This window comes from Pezoporus wallicus, unplaced genomic scaffold, assembly GCF_028554395.1.
Source record: "Pezoporus wallicus isolate ANWC-B61680 ecotype Strahan unplaced genomic scaffold, APGP_CSIRO_Pwel_v1 contig_3365, whole genome shotgun sequence".
NCBI classification, from domain to species: Eukaryota; Metazoa; Chordata; class Aves; order Psittaciformes; family Psittacidae; genus Pezoporus; species Pezoporus wallicus.
The window spans coordinates 5,280,001-5,294,874 of record NW_026640883.1 but is presented as its reverse complement, the minus strand read 5'-3'; positions in this window follow the sequence as shown (position 1 = coordinate 5,294,874).

The window sequence follows — 14,874 nt, the reverse complement described above, 5'->3', positions numbered from 1 at the left end:
TGGGGGTTGCTGGCTCATAGTATCACTGAGGATATAGTCCTTGGGGAATAACTTCCCTACTCATCTAAGTTTTCTTTCATCCAAAATTCAGGCCTGCCCTGTCCTGGTTAGCTGAATAAAATCTTTAAAGGCAAAGAATAGGTTTGGGCGCCACTGGTGGGGTATTTTTGGCGGTGCTGAGCACCTTGGAGGGAAACTGATTTCTCGAGATGGCCAAGCAACTTACTTTCTGAAAAAGAAATCTCTTTATGCATGCCGAGCTGAGCACCCTGAAGTGCAGGAATCTGAAACCTTGGGACACTCTGGAACTGTTCCCATTGGATATGGAATTTGGTTCCACCTTTTCCACGACAAAACCCTTGTATTTTGGTGTCTTGCAGCATTTAAAAATATCGAAGGAAGACAATAAATGTGTAGAAAGCAAAGTTTTACTAAGGCTGAGGTAGAGGTCTGCTACCTGCACTCTGCTACCCTGGCCGCAGCTTCTCTTTAGAGCCAGTGGAGGAAGGTCTCCCAGCACACTGACTCCATGTGTTTGTGCTCTCCTTACACCTATATTTATATTCTCTTAATTACTGTGTATCACATACAGTTTTAAAACCCTTTCTTTTAGTAACAAAGCTTTCTAGCTCATTTTTTTCTTTAAAAAATCAACAACTTAAAAAGAAGGCAAGATCAGAGGATTAAGTAAATTAATGAGAAAGATACTTAAAAGGCTTTCAAAGTCTCCTTCTTGCAACACTAATATGTAGATTTCTTAAAAAAGTAATCATGAGTTCGCAACTCAAATTAGCACCACCATATATGATAAGCGAGGTCTGGCTCAAGAGTATGAAGTTTGGACCCCTCTCCATAAAAGAGACAAACTACATTTGGCTTCATTTTCTTATTCCTTTCACTGCATTTCCCTCCATGTAGCTGCTGATAGCATTTCTATTTTCAGATTCAATGTGGCATGCATGCTGTGGGTTATTCAAAGAGAGGAAAGTTGTGCATCTTCATGCACCAGGTATAGCAGACAGGTCAGGAAAGGAGCGGAGCTTGGTCCCTGAAGCAGCTGGTAGGTGCTCGTGTGTGGCTCTGCAAGAACAGAGGGATAGGGAGCCAGGGAAGGGATGCTCCAGCTAGTAAGAAACAGAAAACACAGGCACAACTGAGGCCAAGCTTTGAAAGGACAAACCATAAAGGCTATGATGATGTCTTAGCCAGGAGGCATGGAAAAGTGTAACAGGAGAAGCAATTAGGAGTGTTTGTCATAAGGAGCATTAGGAAAGAGAACAACTTTGACAAGCTAACCTGTGGCATGTAGGCAACCTGTGGCTTGTTGTCATTGAAGGCAAGGGGCAAGAGGCACCATCTTACAAAAACCTCAACTTTTCCCACTTCACTCTCTCAAGGCCCCATTTAAGTCACTGCAGAACACAGCAGCTCTGCACTCTGCAGTGCAGCACCTCTTCTCTTTCATGCTTATTTTCTGTTTGGTGGAAATACTCCAGCTTCTCACCATAAATAGGAGAGAGTGAGCACAAAGCACATGCACTCCAACAGCACCAAGTGAGCAGTGCACTTTGCATGTCACAGTCACAGATAAGCAGCGAGGCTGAGAAGTATGCATCACATTTTGATGTCAGACACAGATAAATATTGTTCTCCTCTCAACAAGCAGGTTGAACTCTAAGGCTGGATGAGAGTTAAGAGCGTGCAATATTCTGTTCCCTGAGTAGCGAAACAGAAGGTTGAACCTGTTCCCTTCCTCAGTGGCAGTCAAGACTTCCTCTGCTTTCACCGGAAGAGTAACTATGCCTGCTGTGTTCATTCCTGTCTCCCTTGGCAGAAGGTTGGTGGGTCATTTCTCCAGTTTAATTTTAGGAATCTTGCCCATGTATCCTTGCTGCCTATCACTAACCTGCTTACTTAATTTCCTTGGGTAAGATCCTAAACCTCCATGGGACAAGTGTGGGCCTGGATGGTGAAGCCCAGAATCCCTCTGTGTCCATTAGCAGAGTTCTGTAGACTCCTTGCACCTCCTCTGAAGGATCTCAGCTTTATCCACCAGAAATTCGGCTGTATGAATATGCTTCATCTTGCACTCCTGGAAAAATCAATGCAAAAAGACTGAATTCTTAATTAAGGTGGTGTCTTAAAGAAGTTTGGAGCAAGTGATGAGAAAATGAGCATAAGCCAGCAGTGTTCACTTGCAGCCCAGAAAGCCAACCCTATCCTGGGCTGCATCAAAAGGAGCGTGACCAGCAGGTCAAAGGAGGTGATCCTGCCCCTCTATTCTGTTCTCGTGAGACCTCACCTGGAGTATTGTGTGCAGTTCTGGTGTCCTCAACATAAAAAGGACATGGAATTGTTGGAACAAGTCCAGAGAAGGGCCACAAGGATGATCAGGGGACTGGAGCACCTCCTGTATGAAGACAGGCTGAGAAAGTTGGGGCTGTTCAGCCTGGAGAAGAGAAGGCTGCGTGGAGACCTCATAGCAGCCTTCCAGTATCTGAAGGGGGCCTATAGGGATGCTGGGGAGGGACTCTTCATTAGGGACTGTGGTGATAGGACAAGGGGTAACGGGTTAAAACTTAAACAGGGGAAGTTTAGATTGGATGTAAGGAGGAAATTCTTTACTGTGAGGGTGGTGAGGCACTGGAATGGGTTGTCCAAGGAAATTGTGAATGCTCCATCCCTGGTGGTGTTCAAGGCCAGGTTGCTTAGAGCTTGGGTGATATGGCTTAGTGTGAGGTGTCCCTGCCCATGGCAGGGGGGTTGGAACTTGATGATCTTAAGGTCCTTTCCAACCAAAACTATTCTACGATTCTATGATTCTAACAACCCTGTTTTGGCTGATGGAAACATCTAAGTCTACAGGAGATGCTCCCATCTCCCAGTGTGCTCTCAATAAGGAGTCCTAACAAGTGGAGAGGTAAATGTAAACAAAACTTCTAGTAGCATTTAGAAATGTAATTACCTGGAATTTGTGAGGAAGGTTTAGTCTTAGTTAAAAAAAAAGATATTCCCTGAAATACTGTTGAAAAGGTATAAAATGAGATTAATGGCGAAGTAAGTGCGCGTGTGTGTGGGGCGCGTGTGTGTGGGGCGTGTGTATAAGCATGCCACAGAATTCTTTTATCTCATTGAAAGACATTTGATACTTATTAAAAGATTATTGCTTTAAGGCATATTTTGATTTTCTGCCTAAGACTGTGTGGAGAGTCTTGCTACTGAGATAATAACAAAGAAACCTTAAACATGAAAAAAATACCCACATGAAAGATAATATGTTCCTTATTAGTACTGGTATCATTTTCTGTGGGATTACTTCTCTCCAAATATAACAGAAGTTTAAAAGTAGAAGCCCATTTCCAGTAAAAAGAGACACCACACAGTAGTTTTGAACTTTTTTTTTGGTATTCAAAACTGCTGTTTGGAGTGTGTGTGATACTTCATTAAGCAATTATCAAGTGACTGTTTACTTCAAAAATGCATTTACAGTTTCAAGATCTATGCTAAGGAGAACACAATCAACCATACTGCATATATCAAGACATACAGAGGTAGACAAATCTATTAGACATGCCCCAACAATGCTTTTAAAACTTGAGAAAGCTACACTTCTCTCTGCTTGTAGATGAAAGCGTTTTGGGGAGCCGAAGAGCAATCATGTGCAATTTTAGAATGATTGAAACCTTTCAGAAACTTGTATATGTATTTGATGTATTTCTTTAATATTTGGTGTGTGTGTGTGTTTTTATGTTGGTGTTGCTAGCTCCAGTTTACAGCACCTTGCTTTCTGCCTTCAGACCTTGGAGAAAGCTGGAGCATTGAGCATGTTGCGGGTAGAAGAATATTTCAATCAACACAACAGCACAGCTGTAAATATAAACTCCTTTTAGCTGCAAAGCTGTTAGATTAGAGGAGTAATTTAATTTTTATTGGAGATAATTGCAGTCCATTTGAATTGATCTAGGTGAGGGAGATGATAACCTTCTTCGGGGGAAAGGAAAACAATTACAGCACATAAAGCTAAATAAACCGTATGGAAGCTAAATACAATCCCAAATTTACAGACCTTTCCTAGTGTACAATGTAATGAAGTTGAAATACCACACTAATAACCTCCTGAGCAAGGAAACGTTTTAAATCCACACTCGATTAGTGAAACAGCACATACAATTCATTTTCCTATGAAGATGTGCAAATGTATTATTTACTCAGAAGCAGTTACACATTAAAATTTAGATGAATATTTTCTGTGTTATGACCTACACTTATTGCAACAACATCCTTCACTAGAATAACTGTGCTACCTGTATGAACATGAATATACTCATTTGTATGAGCCTCAATGAGCAGGTTATAGGGAACGCATTTAGAAGAATAATAAATAAATAAATATATAAAGCTGTGATTTTTTCTCTGCTTTTTTTCCCCCTCACAGAACAGAAAGGTTAAGGGATCACCAAGTGAGGCAAGAAGTTCTTGGCACTAGAAGGAGACTGCTGATCAAGAGAATATTATTTTAATAGCAAAATAAAATCTCTTTTACATTCAGTACTTCCTTTGTTTCATCCAGGACACTTGGTATTAGGAGAGGGACACAGCCCCAGGAATGTAGCAACCCAAACCCCATTAAACATGCATGGGGAAGATTTCCAGCCTGCTGTGCAGGGAGTTACATGCCCAGGCTCTGTTAACAACAGTAATTGTGCATATAATTTCCCATGCGTTGCTGTGAAAATTCACCCTACAGACTTTAGCTCCATGTCAAGTAACTCAGCAGCCATTTATTATATGCTGAAGGCAGAAAACAGAACTTTGAAACTGCAGATGGAAGAAGTCGCCTTTGCTCCCCTCCTTTTCTTACAGTCTTCCCAGTCTTTATGAACCAAAGGGAAGCTCTGAGGACTAGGACCTCATATGAAGGGGGAGTGCATCTCTTAAGGATGCAGCATCTCCTGTGTCATAATGGCTTCCCGTACCCGGTCTGGGCTCTGCAGGACTCATGTTGGGGTCAGTGGATGCCTGCTTGCAGATGGACCTCTCTGGACCCTGGTTTCACTCCTGGGGACCTTGCAGAGGCCTTTAGGAGGTAGTTCATGTGTGGGTGGCCCATAGAGGAAAGGTGCAGTTATAGCATGGTGCAGGAGGCATACCCACAGGGGACAGAACAAGGGAGAACTGGAAGCTCCCACATGATAGAAACATATAAGCTTGTCTAAAGTGACAGACTGCAGGTACTTCCACAGCAGGTTTAAATCAGGCTATTAAATCATAAGTGGCTGACCTCAGAGAATGGGCTGGTGCTGAGGTCCTCCCAGGGATTCTGGATAAGAGATTCTGTTATCAAGACAGAAGGTGCAAGTGAAGCTCAGAGGAAAAGTTTGGAGGAGGGAACACAGCTGAAAGTGCCCCAGTACCAAGCACAGCTATGAGGCATGCCAAGCACCCACAGCTGCCCTGGAAAACTCGAGTTTTATGGGATCGGACCATAGGGTAACCAAGAAAAAACACCTTTATGTCCTGGAAAAGCAGCAAAATGTCAAGCTGCCTTCCCTGGCAGACAAGCAATTAAAAGTTTGGCTCCATCTGCTCACAAAAGAGCAAAAGCAGAAAGCAAAATGAAGCCTAGATCTGAGGACACTGCAGAATCAGGGCAAGCCATGAAGATAATTTGCCATAGGGGACCACTGGGCTCCAGAAGATCTTACACTGAATTACACTGACTAAGACCACCCCCCAGCTCTATCTAGTCCTCTGTACTTGGGTACTAATTAAATAAGTACACAAATTAACCATCCACATAAATGAGTATACATTCAAGCATCCAAACCACCAGTCTGACCATGGAACTAAAGAATCCCATCTTTTCCTTCAAGCTCCTCACCAAACTACCCCCTCAGCTGCTCTCTTAGCATCAGAGGGAAGGGAAGGGGGGGGGGAAACAGAACAAACCCAAGATGGTCTTGGCACAGTGTGCCCACGAGGTTAGGCTGTGATCCACTAATGAATAAGGTTCTCCAGGGAACAATCCCACATCAGTAGGTGGAACGGCTAATCTAATAGGTTTCTTCCATATCTAAATTCTATAATGGTGTAACTTGCAGCAGGGAGCATGTGATCACTCTTTGAATAAGCAGTGGGAGGGGAAAGGCTATATTTAATGGCCAGAATTAGTTTCCTTACATTGCTTTCCCAAGCCATTGTGCAGAATATGCAGCCTAAGAGTAGTGAGAGACTTTTTTTTTTCTTTCTTTTTCCTTTTTTTATTTTTTTTTTATTTTGAAATGGGTACACATCAAACACACCCATCCCCCCGCCACAAGGAAATTCTCGCCACATGCTTCTGTCCTCCAGACTTACACAGCATTTTATTGTATGGAACACATCAAAAGGGTTTGGTTCCCTTGTAAAAGTTTTACAGGAAAATCATTGAAGAGCAGTGTAACTTTTTTTTTTTTTTAAATTCAAAACTAGAATCCAATATTCTGGATTCCCACACTTTGGTGTGGACTCAGAGAGAGCTGCGCTTTTCTGTACAGTAGAGCAGAAATACAGACCCTGTATAATTAGAATTGCAGTCATGGCCTGTGGGATCTAGTGATTTGGACATATTTTATTTAACCAGCTTAGTAAAAGGTAATATTCAGCAGCTGTGATCTATAGCAGAATTACAATTTTCAGGGTCAAGGAGGGATTTTGATATTAGGAGGTTGGGCAGAATTGCTGTAAAATCTCATGAGCTGTCGTTAAAAATAAATGAGAAAATAGGTTATCCAAGAGTCATTGTAAGGGAAAAATCAATAGGCAGTGTCTATTCACTTGGGCTATCAAAATCCTTGAAATTTGAACAAAAGTTTCACGTTTAGTGTGCTGTAGGTTTTGAAATGTAAGTGGTGAATGCTCTGTGGGTACAAATTCATTGTGCTGTGCATTCAAACAAGGAGAAACCCTTCTGAAGTTCTGGAGTTCTCTATTAAGATAGTACAGTTCCTTCGTCACGAAGTCAGACATGTAAAACGGTTGCCAGCGAAACTTCAGAAGCAATTTTAGGTAACTGATGACAAACTCTCTCTTGGAAATAGATCACATTTCTTTATCTCACCTTGCTCCTCTGGGGCTTGCTCCTGTCTCTGCCTCCTGGTGCATGCAGAAAGGGGCTGCAGTCCTGGAGCCCGGGCAACTCTGTGCAAGCACACTCGCCTGCTGCTAAACTGCAAACGATGGAGGCTGGGAATGAACGTTATTGATAATTCGGAGCAGTACACATAATTGGTATGGAAAGGGCATATCATCCTCATTCAGAAACAATTAACTTCCCCCTCCAACACAGCAGTTCAAAGAAGCCTCAGCCTTTTAAATATGAATGAGTGTAACTTCAAAATATGCAACAATTAGCTGCTACATATACACATGGAGCAGGATTTTTTGGTTTTTGTTATTCTCATGGCTACCAAATTAAAGTGTGTCGTGGATGCAGATGAGCGCGTGCACAAGTCACATGCAGACTCCTGTGAAGTATGGAGGGCAAAATGAAAGGTTCACACTGCTGTTGGACTGTATTGTTTTATTTGAGCCACAGCCTGATGCAACCCAAAAGTCCAGTTAATTCTTGGCTCAAGACAGACGACTGAGACTTTACACAGCATAAAAGAATTAGCAGAAAACACACATTGCGAACAGGCATCCGAAAAGAAAACCTTTCCCCAAAGCTCAACACCACCGAGGAACTCGGCAAACTCTTCTGCAGAAGCCCAACGAAGATTTGTACATTGTTAATTCGATTGCAGAGGGTGCATGTTAAACAGAAAAGAACTGAGTTTGTCACTGTCATCTGAATCCATTCAGTCAGTGCAACAAAGGTATATTTAACTAAAATATGAAACAGACTTGCTAACACCGCATTATTTTCTCAGGCTTACAAAGTTAAAAAAAAAAAATAAACTGAATATAAATGACTTTGAGCATTTTTTATGACACCCACAGCCTAAGTGATCCAGATAATGTAATCTAACCATCATTAGAAACCATGAAATTACAATTCCTCTGGGATGGATATTTATCTCTCTGTTACATACAGAAAGGCGATTAATTAGTAGCTCTTTCAGTGTTTAACATTACTGTGTACTGAGGCTGATTAAAATCTAACTATAGAACAGCTCTCATAGCTAACACATAATCTGGGGAAAGTTTAGCTGGGGCATGAAGAAGCACCTTAGAAAGAAAAAACTTAAAGGAAGTGTACTCTTAGAAGTAGGTAGCTTCAAAGCCAAAACCCGGGCTTCCTTCTAATTTCTATTGAACACAGTAATGATGACAATTACTGAGATTTCAAAACCCTCAATAATAAAACCAACTAAACGCACGTCAAATATCTTTGCAAAGTGGTACAATTCACATGATACCCATTTGTTTTCAGGGGATGCAGATACAGGGCAGAGTCATGAAGTGAATCACACAGCAGTGTCTTGAATGGCTTATTCTGAAATGTAAATGGAAGCATTCGCTAGGGCATGTGTGTGTGTGTGTGTGTGTGTACCCTGTATGGGCAGCACAGCGTGCACACGCTGTGTGGGCTACATTCATATTTCTGGTGTAATTTCACTGGCTCGTGTGGAATGCACCAAAGATGTGTCAATGTGTGTGTGTGCAGACAGTTTCCTCCAGGATCTCAAGCGGGACAAGAGGACATGGATAATTTCACCTTAGGAGGAATAAACAGAGGCAACTTGAGTAGGTTTGATTTCCAGAGCATTCCTACTGTGAATAGAACTATTGGAGGAATTTCATGCAAGGGCAGATGAAATACCAGGAAAATCCCAAATCACTACTTGTTATTTTGAAAATAATTTCCTATTTTGCCATCACTGTACCAAGGTATGTGCAGTTTTTTAGGTTGAAAAGAGGAAAGAAACTTTAAAAGTAAATGTGAACAGCTCAGCAAAAAGACCAAGGTAACCCTGGTTTTATTTCATTTTGGAAAGTACCTACTGAGACCACAAATCAGTATTGGACATAGTTCGTATTTTAGTGAGGATACACAGAAAGAAATTAGAAGTAATCTTAAAATGAAGTATAAGAAAAGAACATTTTAGCACCCCCACAGCCCCCCAGTTCAGGTCCCAAAGAACTGAGCCACTGATTCCTAATCCTCTCCATTGTGTCGAGTATTGTGTAGGTGCTGCTCTCTTCTGGCTGTCTACACAAATTTTAATATGCAAAATGTTAATAAAAAGTGAAATAAAAGGCTGGGAAAAATCAAACATGGCCTCAATGTGCTGATGGCAAATGGAGGCACCTCTATGGAGGCCTCACTATGGAGAGCTGCTTTGTAGTGCTGCTCCAACACCACACTGACCAGGAGCTCCTCCAAAATTCCTCTCCGATCTGAATACTTCACTCAGAATAGCCTAACTTCGTATTTGGAGGCAAGGGGAGGGCACACTCTTATTTTTCACATTGGAGATGGCCAGCGCTATCTATTGCAGCGAGAAGATTAAAAAAAAACAAAATAACCAAGCACCAAAAAACTTTTAAACTCTCAAGTGACCATTGCATCAGGACTAGGATCTTTGAGCCTACCCAGCACAACCAAGCCACCCAGCCACGTGTACCACCAGTCACACCTCCAGCTGCTTCAGAGAGAGAGCAGTCGAGGAGCAAGATGCTTTTGAATAGATTGGAGATAGGAAACACAAAGTCACCATGGCACCCTATTGCTCCACTCTGGGATGCAACAGGGTAGGACATCACTGGAGTACAAAGTGACCCCAAGAGGGTTTCACTCTGGCCAAATCTTACCTGACAAATTTGGCAGTCTTCTATGATGGGGTTACAGTGTTAGCGGATAAGTGAAGCACAACTGATGTCACTTACCTGGACTTGTGCAAAGCATGATATCCTTGTCTCTAAGCTGGAGAGATATGCATTGATGGATGGACCAGTTGGTGGATAAGGAACTGCCTGGGTGGTCACACTCAAAGAGTTGTGGTCAATGGCTTGATGTTCAAATGAAGATCAGCGATGAGTGGCGTTCCTCGGGGGTCAATGTTGGGACCGATCCCGTTCAACATCTTTGTTGGCAACATGAACAGTGGGATTAAGTGCACCCTCAGCAAGTTTGCCGATGACACCATCTGTGTGGTGTGATCGACATGCTGGAGGGAAGGGATGCCATCCAGAAGGACCTTGACCCCATCCCTGGCAGTGCTCAAGGCCAGGCTGGACAGGGCTTTGGGCAACCTGCTCTAGTGGAAGCTGCCCCTGCCCATGGCAGGGGTTTGGAACTGGATGATCTTTAAGGTCCCTTCCAACCCAAACCAGTCCATGATTTTCTGATTCCTCGACTTCTTTCCACCCTCTAGCTCCACTGCAGGTCCACGCTACATATGTATCCTTGTTAGGCTCCCTAACTACCCTCTCAGACATAATAGCCCTGTTGGGTAGTGCCTGTGCTTCAGAAGAGGTGCTACACTTACTGCTCCGTCCATCACATCTGCCCTTTTAGTAACATCATGGAACTATTGCCTGGTAAAAAGCTGTTCCAAGGGTAGAAGCCTGAGATCCTGTGGGGCAGTACAAGTTCAGATTGTCCATAGACACCCAAGTCACCAGCCTTGAGTATCTTTAGGATAGCACAGGCACTGCACGCAAGCTAAAATACCTCACCCTAGAAACAGAGGAAATCAACAACACAAACTTAACCCATGCCAATTTGTCGTCCTTCTTAAGGTTTCTTCTTACAAGATAAATTAATCTCTGACACAAGGGATAGGTAGCTATGTTTGATGTCAGTGAAGCCCCAGTGATCACCAAGCCAGGGCACAGGGCTTGGGCTGAAGCGTTATGAAAGTAAGAAGCATTTCCCTGGTGAGAAACTAACTGCTCTTGGTGGAAGAGGACATGAGCTCTGCTGCCATGCATTTGCGTGACACTGGTTTGCTTCTGCTGCGGGAGGAGAGGACACACAGGAGTCCTCGTGGTGTCTGCGGGACTCACAGGGGTATCTGTTACAATTCATTAAGTAGTGCTCTAAGAAGTTACAATAACAACATTTCAACAGTTTCCAGAGGGAGTCTCAGGAACTACAGGAAAAGCCGACAAGTTTCAATCCATTTATCAAAGCACTTCAAGACAGATGAAACAGCAGAGCTGCTTAGTGAGGAATGTCTCCCTTTCTGGGTGTCCAGAGCATTTCAGTAAATAAAAAGCTCTTTAAAAATAAGTCAATACAATGGAATCCCTTTTGCCTTTTGCCAGCGCTTGTATTACACTTACACCCAAATGACCCTCCTACCTATAATACTGCAGCATTTACATACACATCAAATGGGTGCTTTTCACTTACATAATACGTTTAATCCACGGATTACAGAGCACGTAACATATTAAACATTACAACGCCTCATGAGGTAGGTCAGCATTATTGAAGTTGCAGTGGGTAAACTGAGGCACAGGCTAGCTTTATGACTGGCCTGTGGTCTCGCAGCAATCAGCGGAAAGGTCATTAAGACGCTCTTCAGAAGAACAGCAGACACATCTGCACATACTTGTATGGGTAAAATAGGCTAATCCACATTCTGAAAAGCAACTTCACCTACCCATCCAGAGATACTCAGGTCCTGATTTTACGGGAGTAGGAGAACAAAAGGCAAATAGAAGAAGATAAAAAGAAGGGAAAGTAAATATTCGCTGTTAGAAATAACTTTTTTTCCTGCATGCCAAGTTGTGTACACAAAACAAGAGGCATCCAAAGCTGAAGGACACTTTACATGCTGGTCTCCAATAATTTGATTTTCCGAGTAAAGATTTTTCTAGAGCTGCAACAGGGGTTTTGTTTGGGTTTTGTTCAATAACATCAGTTTATATTTAGCTTTCATATAACAGGTAGAGAGGAAAAAAAATAAATCTTTGGTTAAGGTCTTTGAGCCAAGCATCTAGGATAAAATTTTCAAAAGCACTCAACAGTGGCTTTTGAAAGCAGAATTAGGCTAGTTGCTGAGACAAGCTTTGAAAGCTACCCCCTGCCTCCTTTAGCATTTTAACTGAGAGCTGATTCCCTCGGTTATGGTACTGTTCCCTGTTCTAGTCTCCCCATCTCATGGCCTTCACCAGTATTGCTAAGTCCAGGTGGATTTAAAACCAGGAAAATAAGAAGGACACTGGGTAATGTGGGAGCTTGTGGTCATGACCTTCCCAGCATGTCTGCTGCCTGAGAGTGGTGTAGCTGGACATAGGGATGCTCCCTGGGTGGCTCCCACTTTCCAGCCAGCCTTTGTTCTCTTTGTGGGAGCACTGGCTAATAGAGGTGTACACCCTCCACCTGATGGTTAGGTGAGGCTGTAATTACCTCAGTAATAAAGGTTGGATTCTTCCCTGCTCTGCACCTCCTTGGCTGGTCAGGAATACTTGTCTAAAGTGGGTGCAAAATGCTACCAGATCAGAAAGATGACATTTTACATCAATGGAAATGACCAGGTGGAAGGAATAAAGGCCTACATAACAATGCTCTCAACTCTGTTGTCCTTTAATTAAGTAGTTCCTCGGGCAATGACACTAATGAGGCCTTGTTTCCGCAGGGTTGGATTCTCTAGTATCTAAATGGGATGTGAACTTTTCCTAGGGAGTGAGGCATTTATAATTTCTCCCTCACAGGTAGCGTCCAATTTGGGTGGATGTCACACTGCAACCTTTCTCTTGGTGGGGACGCCAGTGGGACTTCTCTCGGCTGCTCATTTTCCCGAAACCTAAAGGAACTTTTGAGAGCTCTGCTCTTCTATTCAATTTGGCTGATTTTGGTCAAAGGGCTCAAAGTTAGCAGGGGATAGGAAGACAAATGCATCAAATGAGACAGAGCACAGTCATAAACCTGTTTCTACTACGAAGGCTAAATATTGCTTTACTTACAAGTAAGTTTTTCTAGTTGTGCGGTAAACTCATAGGGTATTTTTGTGTTGCTTCAATAAGCATACCTGGCTGCAGCTCCTGCAAGCAGTACCAATAAAGGGAGTAGGTACAAATGAGTTACTTAGCTGGTGCAGAATAGAACTGGAAAGTTCATTAAATCCACAGACGCAGCAGTCATGTTCGCTGGGGACAGTGATGACTGGACAAGGTCATGGGTCTGAACGGGGAAAGCAACTGAACAAAGAAACAAAAAGAGAAGGTTTTCTTTGGATTTGGCCCAGGACAGCAGTGACAACATGGCAGCCAGTGGGATGCATGCATCATAAAGCTGGTAATGCAAGCTTGGCATTATTATTGACCTCTCTGGCCACAAGACTGCAGGGACAGCCCCCTTTCCTGTGCAGTTTTCAATGGCTTAGAACTCTTAAGGCTCTTTAAAATGCATAAAACTTCCCCTTTCTGATACTGTTTTCTGGCAGGACAGCCATCCAGCTAATGCTTTCACTTCACGTGCTCCCGAATGCCCCATTAACAAAAAGGCACCAGCCTAGTGAGAAACCTGACATTGACTTGCAGAGTCCACATCCTTCATCAGATATACCGCAGCACCCTAGTATCTCTTCTTGTGATAAAGCCAAGGCTAAACACACCAAAAGAGCACCCAGGCTGCACTCCCCCATTTGCAGGATAAAGTTGGAGCAGTTCCCCAAACCACCACAGTGGAGGGGTACCAACTGTGGATGACACAGCTCCTCACACCTAGCTAACCCCACAGAATTAGCAGCATTTGTAGGTTATGTAGAGTTTGTTTACAACATTATAACTGCCTAGGGAAAAGCAGACTATCTCCAAATCCACCCTGAGATGCCCCTCTGACCGCAGACACCATTTTACTTCTACTTGTGCACAACAGTTTCCCAAGCAGGTTTTCCGACATGAAGAGGTAATCACGTCTGTGTGTTTGTGAAAGATAGAAAGCTGTGCAGACCGAGGGCTGGGAGCTCTACCTCTCTGGGTCTGTCCCTGTTGAACTCATCTGATGTGAGATGGAGATAGAAGCACCAGGTCCCAACAGTACCGACCTGTTACATCCATACCTTCAGGAAAAGTCCAAGGAGCTACCAGCGGACCTTCCTGAGCAACAGATCAATACAGAGCTTCGTATCAACCGAGCCGATATTCATGCCAAAGGCAGTTGTTTGGATGAAGGGATGAAGAGTGCACAAGTTCACCGGTTCTCAGTATATAAGCTCTTTTTTCCCCCCTCTCCTGTAGATGCCTTCATTATTTATGTGTGACAAATAAAACATGGCAGTTGAGGATGCTAAAGTGTTTCTCAACATGCACCTCTCTTTTCCATTATGTTCAGAGCCCAGAGTGTGCACCCACATCAGGCTATGGGTACGGTGAGGAGCCAGCACACTGTTTTGGTCCACTGCAACCAAAGACTGTTTAAGGCATATAATAAAAGCCATTTCCAGCCAGTAGTGGATAAAATATTCACCTGCTACATGCCTCTTACCCATGTGACTCCAGAAGTGACAAATTATTCCAAGGAAGTGCGAGGGAGCTTCACTGACTTGCATGGATTTACTCTGCAGCATCCCATAATACGTCATCACACCTCACTCGCCATTTGTGCCATCATCCCTACACAGGGACCCACTGTAAACACGGTCCCATAACGCCAAATGCAAACTGCATTCAGATGTATTGAATAAGAAAAGATCAAAGACTGACTATTATAAAGCAAAGGGAGTCTAACATGTACCCTGCCTTTGACTGTTCCTTTTTTAACCATCTTAAAATTCTCCTGAAGCTTCTACTGTAAGAGGATTATTTACAACCGACAACTGAAACTCCACAGAAAAAAATAAACTTAGAGATAAATATGTTTTTCCTATGAAAAGCAGCAGTTATTTTTATCTGCTTCAAAACACAATCTTCCCATGGCTTTATACAAAACCCCCAAAA